The following is an 18772-nucleotide window of genomic DNA, read 5'->3' on the forward strand; positions in this document are numbered from 1 at the left end:
TAGAGAAAAATTGATCGAAACAGTAAGAAAAGAGTCAAAATTTGACTCGGAGTAAAACTGGCTCCATTGCGGCGCGACGGGGTCATCGCGATGGATGGCTCTATAGCGGCGCGATGGACCTATCGTGGCGCAATAGCAGCTGTATGATTAAAAATCCGTATGGAGTCCGTCCTTATCTTTTATTGAATAAGATTTAATCCTTTTAAAACACTTGTTTTATTTGAAGTAGAATTCTTTTATCAATAATAATTATTAATCATAATCCCTTTAGAACTCAATATAACCTTCTAGATAATTCTAGAATACTATGATAAAATAAATCCTAATGAATTTAGGAATACAATCATAATTAATGGATCCTTCACATGATCATTAGGTTGCCCATAAAACCATTTTAGGCCCAGTTTAGTATTTTGACCATAACTTCCTTATTATAAGTCGAAAATTGGGCTTATAATATATCGTTTGAAAGCTCTTTTCAAACCATATCCAACTGCACAATTATTTTACCCATATTATGGACCAAACTAAATTATATTAGACGTTTTTCATAAATAGTATACGAAATGAATGATAATTGAAATACAAAATGAATTATTTATGTTAAAAAAAAATTGAAAACAAAAGAATTCACGAGACTCTTAAACATTTCACCTTATTTGATATTCAATGACATGAAAAGTACTCATCAGTAGGTTTGGTTTTTTGGGAAGACACAATCAGGTGTGTACACCGAGCTATCCCACATTTCAGCCACAGTAGCTCCATCTAGGTCCTATGAAATTTTGCTAATTGCTAGCTCTCTCAAAGGTTTACTTGTAGCCCACCTATGGTCCCAAAAAAGGTATTATTTCCATTACTTATTGCTACTCTCGATCCCCTTTACACAAAATCTTATCATTTTCGGTTATTCCCCATCATACATTTGACATGTTTGCTTTAGACTCGAGCATATCATATCACAACGTCCTTTACAATACTTTCTATATATATAGGACCCTAGAACATAAAGCGGTTCAGTATCGTCGACATACGCCAACCCAATTTGAAAAGAAAGGTCGAATTAGTCTGCTTAGAGGAACGTAAGTCTAGTCTACCTTGTTCCTTTAGCTTTTGAAGACATTCCCATGAAAGTAAATGAATCTTTCTCCCCTTTTATCCCCACCACAAACAAATCTTCTAGTTCTTTTATCGATATTATCACAAACATTACACGGTAATTTAGTCGATTGCATTGCATATGAATCCATAGTAGAGATAGTGGATTTGGCAAGAGTTATTCTGCCAGCTATAGAAAGATACTTCGACATCTATCAAGTTGATCGTCTATCAATTCTCTCATATAAGTATCCAAAGTTGCCCTCGTAACTCTGCTCGTAAGCATTGGCATACCAAGGTAAGTCCCAAGGTCATTGGCCTCTTGAATCCCCAAAGCATTGCTTACAACTCTCGTGGAATCCGGACTCATATTTTGAGAAAAATACTCTTGATTTAGCAAAGCTAATTTTTTGCCCTGAAGCATTATAAAAGCATTGCAAACATTCCTTCATATTCTCGGCTTGGCAACAGTGGCTTCACTAAATAAAATAATATCATCAGTGGAGCACAAATTGTAAAGTTGTGGGCCATTTCTCATATAGGATTCCAATTATCCGCAATAATTGATTCTTCAATAATCTGATTTAAGTGCTCCATACAAAGGACAAAGAGATACTGGGAGAGGGGGGTCTCCTTGCCATATAACTCTACTTGGAGTAAAAAGCAGTCAGTTCACCATTCCATAAAACTTTCATCAACGAGGTTGTGACACACTTCATAATCACCTCAATAAATCTTTCCAGGAAACAAATTTAATACAAAGTATCACGGATGAAATCCCATCTAAGCCTAGCATAGGCTTTTTCGAAGTCAATTTTTACTACCATGAATCCCATATTGCCTTGTTTATTCTTCATTGTATAAATTAATTCCTGAACAATTACAATATTATCAGTGATCTGCCTTCCAGAAATGAAACTAGTTTGGGTACGTACAAGTAGTCAAGTGAGGCATCATAAGCTTTATCATATTAGCAATAGCTATCGTAATGAGTTTGTAAATTACATTACAAAGGCTAATAGGACGAAATTGATTAGGTAGCTCCGGATGATCAACTTTGGGAATCAACACAATAAAGGTATTATTTAAATTTGCCGGTAGACCTTTACCCTCAAGAACCTCCAACACAAGCTTAGGAACATTTTCTGTTACTAGATCCCAATGCTTTTGAAAAAATAAAGCTTGGTAGCCATCCGAATTCAGGGCCTTTAGTGATCCCATATTTTTTGCCACAAATTGAATTTCACATTTAGTGAAAGGTCTCATTTATCGCTCCCAATCACAAGAGGTAAACTCTAGGAAAATATCGTACCCAAAGGTTTTACAGCAAACTTTTCTTGTTGTTCCTTTTGAAACAAAGTTTTGAATGAAGTAGTTCACAATATTCCCTTGAACTGCTTGTTTATCATGCAACCATTGACCTTCAACAGATTCCTTTATGGAACTAATCTTGTTCCTCCAACACCTAGTAATAGTATTTAATTAAAAAAGTAGTATTAATATCCCCATCCCGTATCCATTCAACACACGATTTTTATTGATACCATAAAATTTCTTTTTGCTCCAAAAATTTCATCCAATTCTTGTGTCAAGCGTGACTCTAACTTAATAAGATCTCTCGTACGTTAAATAGCTAACGCTCGTTGCACCCCAGCTAGTCTTGCCATGAGTTGACGCTTCTTTTTAAAGATGTTATGGAAGGTGTTTTTGTTTCACTCTTGCAAGTCAGTGGACAGTTGTTCTTAATGTGGGATAATAGGGGCTGTTTTATCCCTCTTTTTCTCCATAAACTCACGAAATTCTTCATTTTTTAACCAAGAGGTTTGCCTGAAATTTGAAAGGTTTATTAATGCTTAAGATTGGAGAAAAACCATTCGGTGAGATCGAAAGGGGACAATGATCATGTTGGGTGGCCGGTAAGTGTTTAATCGCAGCATTAGCAAACCAGAGACTCCAATCCCCATTGCATAAAGCTCTATCGAGGCGACGACTCTTTCAAGTATTAACATTTGTGCCTCTTGACCACGTGTGAGAGGAGTCAGAGAACTTATTTTCTAACAAGTCCACGTCCTCCACCCATTCATTAAATTTTGAAGAATGTCTATTTATTTCAGCATAACTAGTATTCCTTTCCCACACAAACCTCATATCGTTAAAATCCCCGTAAAATATCCAATGTTTATATATTATGAGTGTAGCAAACTGCTTGAGTTCCCTCCATAAATCATGACATTTAGTCGGGTCCATTAGCATATACCGTCATAAAGTACCAAGGAATCAAGGATCACAATCAACCTTTTTAATATCAAGAGTGATAAATTGACCGTGCTTCATTATGGGTTTAACCGTCACGAGTCCGATCTCCAGTAAATACAGATACTACTTGTAGACACCAAAAAATGTCTCCCCAAAACCAAACCCGATGATGAACAACCTTTCACCGCCATTATTGGTCTAGTTGAGTAATTAATCTTGGAGTGCTTAAATCCATATTTCCATTTCATAAACCAACCCAATTTCTATCCCATTTTCCCAAACCATAACTTGTTTTCCTCTTTTCGTGCCTTTAAACCCAAAATAATTCATTTTATGTCCTTTTAAATCATTCATTTCGTGTCCTTTTTATAAAAACGTTTAGTCCAGTTTATTTTGGTCCATAATCTGGGTCCAATGATTAAATAGTTGGATGGGGCTTGAAAATATCTTTCCAACGATATATTATAAGCCCAAATTCGAGTTATAACGAATAAGTTATGACCAAAATATTAAACTGAGCCTAAACCGAAATAAGCCCACCTCACCTACGACCCAATGATCATGTGGAGGGTCCAAATTATTTAATCCCATTCCTAAACCAATTAGAATTAATTAGAATCTTCTATAATTTTCTAAAATATCTTAATTATTCTTTTTGAAAAGATAAGATTAAAGAGTTTGAAATTGAATAAAACTTTTCTTTTTGAAAGTCTAAATACTATTCGAATTAAAAGACTTTCAAAGATAGCCAGATATGATTTTCGTGCCTCATTGTTTTTATCCAAATCTTATATTATTGGATATCCCTTGAAATTATCTTTCTAATGATATACTATAATATTAATTCCGAGTTATAACGAAAAAGATATGATTGAAATACCAAACTCTATCCAAAACTGACACCGTCTCACTATTTAAACCATATATTTTATTATAAAAAACATTTTAAAATGTCTAATTGTATTAGAAAGTAGAATTCAAGAGATTTCTAACGATATATTATTTATCTTATTCCGATATTTGGATCAAAAGATATGATAAAAACAAAAACCGCAAAAACTGCTGTCTATCGCAAGAGTATTATTCCAATTCGAATTCTTATCTTTTCTTAATTCTTCGACCCTTATTTTTCATTATGAATAGAGGTCATATCTCCTTTTTTCAATCATCAACAAGCTTGATCACAAATCATTCTCTTCTCCCTCTTTAGCCTAAATACTAGCCATCCTATTTTCTCATAATACTTTCCCTAAGCACTCCAAGAAGTTCATACTTAACCCGAGGTTCCGTCCTTAAACCAAGGCCTGAAAGGTATAATTAACTGAGGGTTTGGACCAAATCAACTCTACTTTTAATTTAATTGTTTTAATTTGATTTATTTTTATTGAAGTTACTAACAGTTTATTCATGATGTAGCAATTCAAGGAAACGTGGAAAGTGAGTAATTAATTCACTTAATTACTCTTATTATTTTATATTGCTAGTATCATGATTAGGGTTATTATTACTATTTGATTTGACTAACGCTATTATTGTTAAATTACTTCCAATATTAATGTTTATTCTATTATTATATTTATTGATCACCATATTGCATGTTAAAGGGAATATGTAATTGAAAATCATGCCTAATAAGATAATTTAGACAACCGGTTTAGGTTCCTTTTTAATCTTATTGTTTAATCAAGTGATCACGATATTTTTAAAATTATGTGGTGCATTAATATTTAAAACCAATTTAGCTTAATAATAGTTTGGAGCAAATTGAATATTTTTTTTGTATGCCTTTGAGATTGCGGGAATCACTTTTCACTATAAGAATCGAGTAGAGGTCGGGCGAATGTGACTCCATGACTCACTTCGTACCATCATCCCCGATCCTCCTTTCGTGGTTTCGGACCATATGGAGTTAGTAATCTCATGGAATGGGGTGTAACCTTCACGGGTCAATTGTTGTTGCCTTCGTTGTCCCTTATTCGTGGTTGCCTTAAATGATCCGTGAACAGTTTACAAGTTCCTTAAAAACTTGTTGGCGGCTCCCTACTTTCCTTGTCCCTGATCGTTTTCCCTAATCGTATTATGTCAATTCCCACCTTCTATGAGTGTCAAGCATATTCACCACATGATTTTACGTAGGCGCACTTCGAACGACGCCTACACCACCACTGAAGCCTTGTGCATCCACCCTTGTGTGACCACCAAATCGAAGTATAGTGGCAATATTTTCAGCTTGTTAACCTCCATGTGTGTTTTAATTAGGGCTAGAACATTTGGATTATGAGTAAGAATTAATTCCTTAAGGACAGAAATAAAAGGTCTATTACACGCTTCCTGTACGTTCCATACCATACAAGTAATAGGTAGAAAATCATGATTCAAATTCGGTATTTTATCAACCATTGAACACAGGAATAGTTATTAAGGAACTTATATATGCATCCGAAATAAGGGGCATCAATCGTCTAACCTCATTTGGAATTAATAGAGCGACTATCAATTCTGATGGTTCTAGCTCCAATTCGAACCACATTTCCATCCTCACTTCCAACACGTTCATCAGGGGTTCTGCTATGCCCAAGTAAGGCATCTCCATCCTTTATCCTATGCAAAGGATTTTCTATAGTGGAATATTGAGCACTATTGCTCTCGATTCGAGAATTGTCACATTGGGGTCCATCTGATTGCTTGCTTAGTGCCTCTGAAGAATCCTTTGTGTTTACTAGTTTTTGAATGGCTTCTGTATTTTTTAGCTTGGAAAACAAAAAGATTATTTTCCTTTCTATCTCTTGACCTTTTAGAGAAACCCTCTTCAATAACCACAATTGAATTTGCTGCGAAACTATTCTGGAGTGGGGTCACTTGGATGACTCTTTTTTGGTAAATTACCTCTGCTTTATTTTAACCAAAATTATTATCTTTTTTTTCCTAGCTATTTTTCCCAAGAATAAAGGAAACATAATCTTTTTTGCTACTAGAAATATTTTCCAACAATATTTTGAGATACTTTTTGAGAATTATCCCCTAAGTTGATCGTTTCCACACCTAACTCAAGATAAAGATTTGGTAGCTGGCATCATATCTTTTGAAGATAAATCTTCTAGATTTAGCACAGCATCCACATCTTCAGCTTTGGGATTTCATTGATTTAAGGCTTCAAAACGGGAACTGATATCAATTCCATCGGGCTACCTCCAGCTTTCTTGTTATTTGTTTCCTTAATTTTCCCCTGTTTTGTCTTTGCATAGGATCTTTCCCGTATTTTAGGCTCCTCATGGCCTCGGGTTTCTCTTCCGAATCGGTTTCTTAACCAACATCCAAGACCCATAGTCTTGTTCCCTTCAGGGTTGGGAGCTTGCTTTGGAGTTTCTTCTCTATGATCTTGGTCAATTTGAGAATTCATCTCCACAACCAGCATGTCATCATAATTAGGATTTTTCGATGCACATTGGTCTTCAACATGGCCTAACTTGCCACATTTATAGAAAATCATCTTAATACCTTCATATTAGATTCTCCAAATTCTACCCTTTAGCCAAAGCTTTGATAGTAGCGATTTTGTAAGGTTAATCTCAAAACTCAGTCTAGTGAATTAGCCTCGTTCATCATAAGCCGTGGATTTATCAACCCGTATGACTTTGCTATTTTTGCTCCAATTTTCTTCAGGACTTCCTTATCAAAATATTCCACCGATAGGTTTAGAATTCTTACCCATGTAGTTTGAACATTCAAAGATGCCTCTTCTGGATGAAATTTGTAAACCATTTTCGAATTGTTAAAATACTTGTCATCGATTAGCCATGGTCCTTGGGTAAGCACATAACTGTAGTTGTCTTGATTGTTGAATCTAGCAATAAAATACTTGCATCCAATATCCGTAAGGGATAAATTACCTTTCAATTACCAATTCTTTTTCAAATGTTTCATGAGACCCATGAATCCCAGGCTCTCATCAAACATTCAAATTATCAAAGTACTCTTCCAGGGTTTACTCATTGCCTTCTTCTCTTCTTTTGTGAGCAAAATGACTGGACACCTAACATCATCATCTAGTCTTTCTGGTGCTACATTAGACCTGGCAATCCTGACCCGACCCGAATGACCCGACCCATGACCCGAAATCGACCCGAAACCACTGACCCAAAATTGACATAAAACCCGAATCAACTCGACCCGAAGTGGAACTGACCCGACCTTGACCCAAAACCCGAAATGACCCTACCCAAAAGGACCCGACCCGAGATGACCCGACCTGAAGTTGACCTGAGACCCGAAACGACCCGACCCAAAGTTGACTCGAGACCCGAAGTTGACCCGACCCGAAAATGTCCCGACCTTTAACTTCTTTTAGTAAATAATTATATAAGTTATAAAAAGTTTATATTATATTAGGAAATTATACATTAAAATAGACCCAACTACAACATCTTTTATGACTACATTGACTTTCATATAATAGCTAAAAAAGATGGTCAAAGTGAGATGTGTAAATAGCGCAAAATGTCAAATCGTTAAGAGTAATTTGGGACGGAGGAAGTATAAGAATAATTCAAAGAAATTTTTACAACAATGACAATGATAATAGGAGTATTAAAACTAAGATCAATAAGAGAGTGAGGTATAACTCAATTAGTTAGAGCATCCCTCTTAGTTTCAGGAGATCCTGAAAGTGATTCTCAGTCTAAACACAAAAAAAAAAAAATTAAATAAATAAATAAAATAAGGTCAATAAAAGTCAAACAATTACTATAATCCATGAAAAAAATAGCCTTAATAAATATAGTGAGTTTTTCGTCAAAAAAATAATAAATATATATACAGAGTTAAATTTAACCCAATGAATCACCCGAATATGACCCGACTCGAAGTTGAACCGAAAATTAGACTTGAAAATTGACCCGACCCGAACAAACCCAACCCGAAAATTAACCTGACCCAAATTGACCCGACCCAAACTTGACTCGACCCAAACTTGACCCAAAGTGTTGACCCGATACCCGACCCGACCCGATTATCAGTCGACCCGAAATCAACCCGATACCCGTAATGACCCGAACTGACCCGATAACCTTTTGACCCAAACTTGACCCGACCCAAAATGACCCATTTGCCACGTCCATGCTACATTATCCTCATAATCATCATCTTCCTCGATTAAGTCGATGGAGTTTCCTTGCCCCTGCTGCTTTAATTGAATCTCTTAGGAGGTCCCGAAAAGATATACTAGGCCTCTAGCTTTGATGTTGGAAGTCAGTATGACCTATTGGTTCTTGCCTTTGAGAATTCAATTCATTCTTATTCGAAATACCAAAAATTTGGGGGAGATGGATCTTATTCCATTGATTGATTATTTATTTGATCATCCTTATTAAAAATTAAATGCGTTATTTTTCTTATTGATTTTTTTCTTGATCGATTCAGTTGATCTTGAATCTCTGGAGGAGTCGGGGTTCGCTCATTTTCTCTCATGTTTCTCTCTAATTTCATCCTTTGTTGACTGATATGCTACTTTTGTAAGCTAATATGTATATTTTTTTGGCTAATATGTTCATTCTGTTGGCTGATATGTATCTTTTATTGGCTACTATGTACCTATTGTTGGCTGATTTGATTTTATTAATGCCTGATATATATTTTCCTTTTATTGGTTGATGTGATTTTATAAATGCCTGGTATGTATATGTTTCTAATGTTGGCTGATATATTCATTTTGTTGGCTCGTGTTGATTTTATTAATGTCTGATATATATGTTCCTAATGTTGGCTGGTAATAGATATCAGTTGGCTGATATGTTCTATTTGTTTGCTGATATACATGATATCACGTTTAGTTATAAAGGATATCATGCAACTTGTTAATGATATCATCTAGACAATAAAACTTATTTTATGAAAAGAATTAAAAAGTTAAATCAACAATGACTACGAAGTAGAGACCCTCTCTCCTCTTCCGCCATGGATGATGTGTTCGTTTCTCGATGAGTTTATGAGTTTCTCACTATTGATGATACCGCCAATAACAACGCCGCCGATGATAACGACGACGACAATGACAGTGATTTTCTTTACTCGTATGCTTGCCTTCGCCAAAAAATTCATTCTTCTCCTCCATCATGGCATTGCCTGTGTCTCTTGTAATTATGCCGTTAATTATTCACTCGGCAGTCCGTGCACAATACCTTCTCTTAAAGCTATCATTGAACCTATATTTACTTTTCTTATTGTTGCAATTACAAAGTTACCCATGTTTAAATTAGTAAATTGATTATTATACCTTTACTCCTTTAGATATTAGAAAACAAAAAAGTAACATATTCTCATGGTTTAAATAGAAGTCAAAGAATTTCAAAAGGGAAAAAAAAAAAAAAAAAAAAAAAACTTTCAGAGAAGCTTTGCCGGTTGTTCGTCACCCCGGCTACCATCATCGTCACCGACGATTCAGTTGTGGTACATTTCTCGCTCTAATTTTTGCAATTTTAGGGTTCCTTTGCTTTCGAATTTTCGTCTTAGTTCCATAAAATTTTCCAGTAAATGATTAAGCTTTTTGCAATCGTTGCTGAAATTCGGTAATTAGGTTTATTCTTTAATAACTTTTGATTCCATTTTGTCAAATTTTCTCTATAATTTTAATTTTTGGTCTATTTCTGATTTTTTTTTTTTTTTTGCTCCTACTTAATTTTCCGGTGCATCAGTTAAAATTCGTTAATTTTTGTGTGTGTTCCTTGAGTATTAGTCGAATTTAGATGAATTGAATCTATGTATTTCCTTAAAAAATGATTTTTTGGGGATAAGCGAACTTGATTCTTTCTTGAGCTGGTATTAATTGAGATTTCGATTGATAATTTATTTTAAATCAAACTCAATTGCATTGTTTTTCTATCTGTTGGAATCTTTAATTTAATTTGTAACGCGTATTTGATAATAAATGTGGTGAAAGTTTCAACTGTCCTCATCTGTATCGTGGGTGAGGTTTTCGGATTGCGCCAAGAAAATATTTTGCTAATGGATGATTGGTTATCTGTGTCATAGAGCATCATTTAGTTTTGTTATGTTGATATCAATAATGTTTATGATTTTGCTTATTGATTTACACATTTTTATTTGGTCTCTTTTAGTTAAATTGTTGTCTTAAGTGTAATTAAGCTTGTGGTTGATGTAGATTCGGAGGTTATATTGTCATCGATTGAAGTTTAAGACAGGAGTACGTCATGAAAGTGTAGATATCTTGTCATGTTGTAAGTATGCAGTCACCGGAAAAGGTTCCTTTACAATGCCTTAAACAGCATAGTCCTTGTACCGATGTTAGTCACAGCGATGGACCACCGACAATAACATCGACATCTGACAATGGTGTTGCTTCACAGCCTGGTAAGCTATAGTTTATATTACGCTTTACGGGAGAGTCAACATAACTTAGGTTGTCATCATTAAGTGTGAATCAATTGCAGCAAAACGTCCAACCCGACAGTGGGCTGCATGGACACGGGAGGAGGAGGAAAGTTTCTTCACTGCATTGCGGCAAGTTGGCAAGGCAAGTTCTTTCCTTAGTTTTATAGGTGATATATTTTATAATTGTATTTTCTAATAGGGTATCTACTATTTCACAAGTGCAGAATTTTGAAAAGATCACATGTCGGGTTCAAAGTAAAAACAAGGACCAGGTATCCTGAATGATTGCATGTATATGTTTCCATTTCCATATTGTACGTTTGCTAACAGTTTCTTTTGTTAATAATTATGATCCAGGTCAGACATTATTACTACCGACTTGTGAGGCGCATGAACAAGTTATTGGGTCCTGACTTGTGTTTGGATGCCAAAATTCCAAAGACACTAATGCTGCAATGTTGCGCTGGTAATATGATTTCTAATCAGTCTTTTGTTTCAACAATCTCTTCACATTGTATGATTCTCTCTATTGTTTTGGTATATGAAATGGATATGTTGCCTTATCATAGAAGTTCCCTATCAATACAAATATACAATATAGGGGTAACTGGTGCACTTTGTTGCTCAGTCAGGTATAGGTCTATAGGATGTCTATATAAGCTATGTGAATTTTTTAACTCGAACAGCTTATAATGATTAATATATTAACAAGAAAAGTTGAGGGCTTGAGGTGATTGAACAAAATTGTTTTTGTATAGCTTTTTGATTTGTGCTTCGTGCTCTGTGCAAAGTCAGATCTTACTAATAAGGTGTGTCACCAAACAATTTGCCCCTTTTAAAAAGTTTGTATTGCAATTCGCATTGGAACTGCAATTGGAGGTAGAAGTATTTTCTTTCACTTGGAAACCCTAAAATCCTCCGAACTTATTTTACCAAATTAATCCCAAATGAATTTATCATAATTTATTAGCTCTAAACTGAAATAAATTGAACTAAATCTACTACGAGTAAACTAAAGAGTGTTATGTAGTAAAATAACTCGGATATTATTTTGGATTAACTTCACTTCAACTTAGCTAGGAAATAGGCTCAGTAATAATTTCAGCTTAGTACTTAGTGCCATAGTATTAAAACAGTTTTAGCAGGTTATCTATCTTTGCTTCATATATGATTCAGGTTAGTCCTTAGTGCCATATATTAAAAACAGTGTTAGCAGGTTTTCTATCTTTGCTTGATATATGATATATTGTATACCCATTATTTAATTAGGGATCCGGTAGGTACAGTGCCATAGAATTCATGTTTAATAACCTTATTTGAGACTACCTTCCTTTGTGTTTGATTTTATATAGTTGCAGATTGAAGTATACCTTTCAACATTTAAATTTAAGAGGGTTTGGAGGCATTTTAGCAAGAAATTAGGAAGTAGAGTAGGGTTCATTTTGTGAGTTGAGAGATGGATTTAAAATCTAGCAGTAAATGGAGTTGAGATCCCATAGCTCTGTGCCTAAAGATCTCTCTTTAGCTGGTAAGCTGATTATTGCCACACCCACCATGCCTTGTGGACTAAATGCCTCCTAGGTCTGTAAGGTAATGGCTGCTTGTGGACTATGATGTCCAAACATGTGGAAGACATAAAGAAAGCCTCTTGCCTGCAATTACATATTAAGGAGCACTTGCTTTTAGTTTGATTATTTAATTGGAATTTATTGGTGCAATCTTTCGTGATGTTCCACACATCTAGAAGATAATTGATGATGCCAGCAGTGAAACAACAGTAGAAATTGTGAAGTTATTGCCTTTATATTAATAATTAAATTGCAAAGAATGGCAAATTAGCAATTGCAATGTTTTTCACTTTGGGGAATTGCCTTTGTTGGTTGTTCTTTTGTGCATAACATGGAACTGTTTGGTCATAACCTGGAACTTTAAGTTAGATGTGATTCGTCACTAAATAGTTTGTTAAGTTTTTTTTTTTTTTTTTTCCTCTTGTGCTGATGGAGTTGTTACACATGTAACTTTTTTAATAGACTAGGTCTTTGTAGACTTATAAACCAATTGTTCTTGTTTACCATCTCTTCATCTGTATTTTCTTATTTTGCATTTATTTTTGAATGCATCAGGTGGTCTTTATTGGAAAAGTACAGTTGCAAGGCCTCAAAACTTCATCTGAAGCCACGCAGGTTTAAAACTATCGTAGAGACACTGGTGAGTCTGAACTAAGTTTTCCGTCATTGTGAACATAATTTGAATTTTTGGAGCAACTTCAGTACTGGAGATTCCCTTTTGCTTGCAGGAAAACCAACTTATGAAAGATAGAAAGAAGAACGTAAAGAAACAAGCACTTCAAGGGGAAAATCACTCCTCTTCTTTGCCTACTGCTACAAATCAGAACAAGTTGTCTGCCAATGATGCACGAGCTGTAAAAATTGTTCTAGTTGACAGCCAGAATGGTCAGAAAGTGAGCCAGGAAAAGGGCCTTCAACACGACGTTGTTCTAGTATTGGCGTTATTCGCAGTAGCAATAAAGGAGAGCCCTCTCATAAAAAGCCATCAAGGCAACGACGAAAATCTGGTACAATACCTTCATCTTTCGTAGCCATGAATTACAAGTCTTGATTTTGTTGGACTTATTGTAGGTTGATGGTATAGAGCTTTAAAACATGTACATAAAATTTCATTTTTCCCTCATTCTTGAAATCATGAGCTTGTTTAACTGGATACCTTTTGAATGTGACTTGAAGTTTATGGCCCTGTTTGGTAGTAAGCTTATTGGGGGTATATTAGCTTATTTGACTAACTTTAGCTGATTGACTAGTCAAACAAGGTAATACAAGTGTTTGGTAGTAAGCTTATTGAAAGGGCTTATTCCACTAAATAAGCTCTTTTTGAAAAAGCTCATTTTAGGAGCTTTTTCAATTAGCTTATTCATTAATTATTGTGAAATGACACTTATAACCTCATTTAATTTAAAATCCTATCTAAACTACCTACCCCACTATTAGCTTATTGGTCATTTCACATACTCAATCACCTTTAAGCTATCAACTATTTACCAAACACTTTTATATAATCAGTTAATACAATAAGTTAGTCAAATCAGTTAATAAAATCAGCTAGTCAAAATCAGCTAACTCAATCAGCTTCAGCTTTCAGCTTTCTCCCAAACAGGGCCTATATATTTCTGATACATAGATCCTGCAACTATCTAAATTGCATTTGATTTTTGTTGGTCATACTCTTTACCTGGGTGCTTTACCTAGTGATCTTTGAGTTAGACTGTTAGAGAACTAATGATAGCCTACCAGTGTTCTTTGTGATAGATGCCTAGATGGCATATCCTTGCTTACTTTACTAAATACTCGATTCCTTAATTTATTGCATGCAAGAATTTATCACCTTTTGGGTCAAACAGTTTCACCCATCATCTATAATTACTCGGTATTACTTTCAAATCACACCGTTACATTTGAAACTTACTCTTTGTTCTATTTGATAAAAATTATCATCATACTTGGGCATTATTCTCTTCAACTGATCAACTTGACTGAACTGAAATAATTATTACTGATGAAAGAGTATTTTTGCAGATGCTCTAGTGTTTTTTCTCTTGGATATTTGTATGTACTGATTTTACTGATTGAAACTTGTTTTTGTCAATTAAAACTGATTTTTGCTTAATATTAGCTTTTTAAATGGAAGAGAATATGGCCAAAGATGGTTCTGCAGTTCTTTCCCTCCCAAATGTTTTATTAAGTCTTTCATTGCTTTCCAATTTTATTTATAAAAAATTTAGCAGGCATACTATCAGCATTAAGTAATGAAGGCTCCTGAGCCCTGCCTTGTTTAATGAAATTAGTAATATTTAGAGTCATGTTTGGTCTGATACAGGTGCTGTTACTGCAGCTGCACTCAAAAGATGGGAGAAGGCTGCCATGGCTGGTGTCTCCTTGGTTGCTGATGCTGCTGAGCACCTGGAGCGCACTGCTGGTGAAAATTGCACTTTTCATCAAGGTGGATTGACAGTGCTGTCCATTTAAGCAAATGTTTTAGGATTAATGTTAATTATGTACCTAAATTGATTGATACTTTTCCAATTTCTTGATGACTCAAACTTATATAGGTCAGTTGAACTGTACAGAGCAAACTGATTTAGGCCCTTCAATGCAAGAACAAGTAAATTTATCAAATATTTCCAAAAGCATGGCCATTGAGGACCATGTACAAGCTACCATGAAACTTCAGTTGAACTGTACAGAGAAAACTGATTTAGGGCCTTCAGTGCAAGAACAAGTAAATTTATCAAATATTTCCAAAAGCATGGCCATTGAGGACAATGTACAAGCTACCATGAAACTTAAACTACAGCTGTTCCCAATTGATCAAACTACCAGAAAGGCTCTAGAAATGGTGAGATAAAATTGGTTTCTCTGCTTGTCACATTGAATCAGTGAAAACAGCTAATTAAAAATGTTAATGATGGGATATAATGGGATGGTTATGCAGGACAAGCGTAATCCTTTCTTGGAACTGACTTTAAGTACACGAAAGAAGATATCATCCATTCTGGAACATCTTGATCGTAAGTGGGGCAATTCTAGTGTCGCATCTGGGGAGCTCATGCTTTTCCCATCCAATATTCAAAGAGAAAATTTGGTGCGATATCAGAGATGGACTCGAGATTCTGATGTAACTGCTGCTGAAGTCTATGCCGTGATTGGTAGCCCTGCAGTGTTCCGATTGAGGTTCTCTTTGCCTCCAACTTCCCTTCATGATAGGAGTTGTATTGCAGTGCTAATTATTCATATGATGATTTCTTCTTTTTTTTTTATGAAGATATGGCTGGATTTCTAGCACTGAGCTTCAATCAAGAATCTCGCAAACAACTTATGTACCTGCAATCGATTTTGAAGTGCAAGAAAGTAGAAGACAGGATGCACTTCGGGAACAATCACTTCCACAAATAGAGAGAAGAGCAATCTGGAAAAACTTGCTGTTCACTTTCTTGGTGATCAGCAAACCCTAGAAAAACAAAAAAGAGCTCTCAAAGAGTCAGCAGTCGCTACTTTTGGTGAAGCAAATAAGAATGCTGATGTTGAACTTTCCAATGATATCTTTGAGATGCACAACTTAGGATCTAGTGTATTGTCAAAGAAATATGAACCTTGTGATGAATCTAATTTTACAAAATTTAAAACATTGGTAAGTTGCCTTCTCTTTTGTCTTCTTGTGGGTATCATAATAGCATATTGTGTATTCATATAATTTCTTCATACATTTTTTTCAAGTTTCTTCTTACGAAATTTCTCTTTTCAAGATATATTGCAGGCTTTTCTTGTTTTAATTCCTTTTAATTATTTTCCCCTCAATAACTTGGTAAATTGTTATCTGACCATAGGGTGTCTAGCTGGAGGACTTGGCTGACACATCACAATTTTTAATTTTTTTATTATGAAATATGTTGAGGATGCTTGATGTAGACATAAAGTGTTGTAGTGCTTGTTCATGCTATTTTTAGCAAACTCTCAGGTTGGGATTTTCTTTATAATAAACAGTTAAGGTTTTTATTGGCAGAGCTTTGGAAGGGGATTTTCATTTTTTTTTTTTTTTTTTTTTTTTTTGCTTTTCTTTTTTTTTTTTTTGGGTGATGATCGATTGTATTTGAGAATTTTTGTAAAGAATTCCTGATGACTGCTTGTCGTCACGGTTGTTTAAAACTTCTCAAGTTCTGATCCCTGTGCTTTGTGTAGGTTGACCAGAGAGCAAGAAAGAGTACGAGTTTGTCAACCCGAGAATGGGCTGATAGCCTTACAAATGCTAGTGTTGGGGAGTTGTTAACTGAAGATGTAGATGTTATGGATGCCAATGGGGTTGAGATCCTGCTTTTAGAAGTTCACAGTGTGTTGAGGCAATTCCGTTCACTTGTGACTCATTTGATGCAGCAATTGCTGCCCATATATATAGACAAAGCAAGATTGGCTTCTCTGGACCCTCTACACATTCATCATCAATTTGGGATGCTGAAGAAACGTGTGATGCATTTTCATTTCAGAACAGAGCTGTCCCTAACAACCAGGTTTTAGTGGCAAACTTCAATTGCTGATTCTGAAACTTATCAAACTAGTCCAGCAGGACGGCAATAAAGTTCAGGTTTTTATCTTTAACTGCAAAACTTCTAACATATTTTATTTTTATTGACGGGCTACTTGTAAACATGTTAATTGCTATTGTCCCCAAACACTTCCACAAATTCTTAATTAGTTTGGATCACAGGATGAAGCCATGGTTAAGGAAATGTCTCGGAAGACCAATGGATGAGTGTGCATCTGAAACTCATGAGACTGGGAATTCTGCTAAAGATTTTAGTAGTCTGACAGATATTTATTGGGTATGTTTTCATCTTTAAATATCATTCTGTTTAAGTACTGGTTTGTGCATTAATTTTCTTTTCTTCTGTTTTTAGATATTGAATCTTGTAGCCTTATGGTTCTAAAGAATACATGAGATACCCTTGTGTTTAAAAAAAATAACTCACCGTAAATCTTGTTCAATTAATCTCTTTCCTACCCTTGAACTAATGTCAATAATGCTGTTAACCAACTTCCCCATCTCCCTCAACATATAATGGTTAACTAAACCTTAAAGTGTGTTACTCTGTTTCTTACCATTTACCATTCCCATTCCCATTAATCAAAACGAGTTTTTGGGTTTTGGTTAATTAGTGAGAGGGTTTCACGATATAATATTTTGTTGGTTAGTCTTAAGGAAGTAGGGGATTTTTATTTTTTATATTTTATTCTTTTGCAAACCTTGGAGATACATTGTATTTTTTTAAAAAAAATAAGTACACAATGCATGTAGTTTTTTTTTTTTTTTTTGCCTTTGTTTGGACTGTTTCTCTTTGTGAATATAATTATCCTTTCAGTATCACCATGTCTGCATATTGTAGTTCTCACTGCTTTTCTATATTTTTTGTTTGATTTCCAGCCTGACTCATTAGGACCTTTAGAGCTGGATATACCTTCATGTAAATACTATAGTGAAGATCTAATCTTAAGTGATAGCCTGAGTGGCCTGAATCGTCTTCTAGCTAGCAGCCTGGATGCATTCCAAAATTGCCCATTCTTTGGCTTGGATGAAAAACGACCTCCATCGCCAACTACCGGTACTCAAGGAGGTGCTTCTTTCGCTGGTAAAATTGATAAAAGTGATAAAGCTGGAGTGCAATCTCTTCAAGTATAGCATTTGGTGGGTAGGATAAATGATCTCAGTAGCTTTTCTTTCAATTTGCAAGGGATCTCGGTAGCTTATTGGAGGCTACATCAATTCTCTGTCATGCTCAGATCAATTTTAATTTTTCGTCTTTTTTGGGGGGTTATTTTGGGCAAGGACCGGTGGGGGTTGCCTGTGGTACATATTTCCTTGCATATTTTCCTTCGCTCTGTACAAAAGTGGTTTGTGAAGGACTATACAGAACTGTGTTCAATCTTGATGGTGTTGCACCACTGTACATGTATTTCAAATTGACTTTTATGGAAATATTTCAGGAACATGTAATAATAATGTTTTCCTTCAAATCAATATTATTTGTTGTTACTTAGGTAAATTTTGAAAGGGGATATCTTCTCATAGTTCTGGAGAAAGCAAAAGGCAAAGTTTATAATCTGAAATAATTAATTAATAGGAAAATTTGTAAATTGCAGCCATTTAAAAAATAAATTGCAAATTGCAACCAAAAGTTCGTATAAATTGTAAATTGCAGCCCGATTTAACTTTTTCATCGGTTTACAAGTCGAAAAATCTCCGATTATGTTTTTAGGGGCCATTTTAGTCCTTAGGAGCCCGAATTGAGCGCGGAATTAACAAAAAAAATAATGCAAGTGCCTCGTTTTACGTAACAAAAATGTATCATTTGTGGGAAACTATAAATATGAGACACTTACGTTATTTTTTTGCTAATTTAGAGCTCAATTCAGGCTCTTAAGTACTTTTACAAAACTAAAAATTATTTTTAGTATTTAAAATTTGTTTT

At 34.9% G+C, this 18772-nt stretch overlaps 1 pseudogene; it reads left to right on the forward strand.

Moving 5' to 3' along the window:
• The first annotated feature begins 9612 nt into the window (after positions 1-9612).
• Positions 9613-18346, forward strand: LOC110706172 (annotated as a pseudogene).
• Positions 18347-18772: the final 426 nt, after the last annotated feature.

This window comes from Chenopodium quinoa, unplaced genomic scaffold (genome assembly GCF_001683475.1).
Source record: "Chenopodium quinoa cultivar QQ74 unplaced genomic scaffold, ASM168347v1, whole genome shotgun sequence".
Classification (NCBI taxonomy): Eukaryota; Viridiplantae; Streptophyta; class Magnoliopsida; order Caryophyllales; family Amaranthaceae; genus Chenopodium; species Chenopodium quinoa.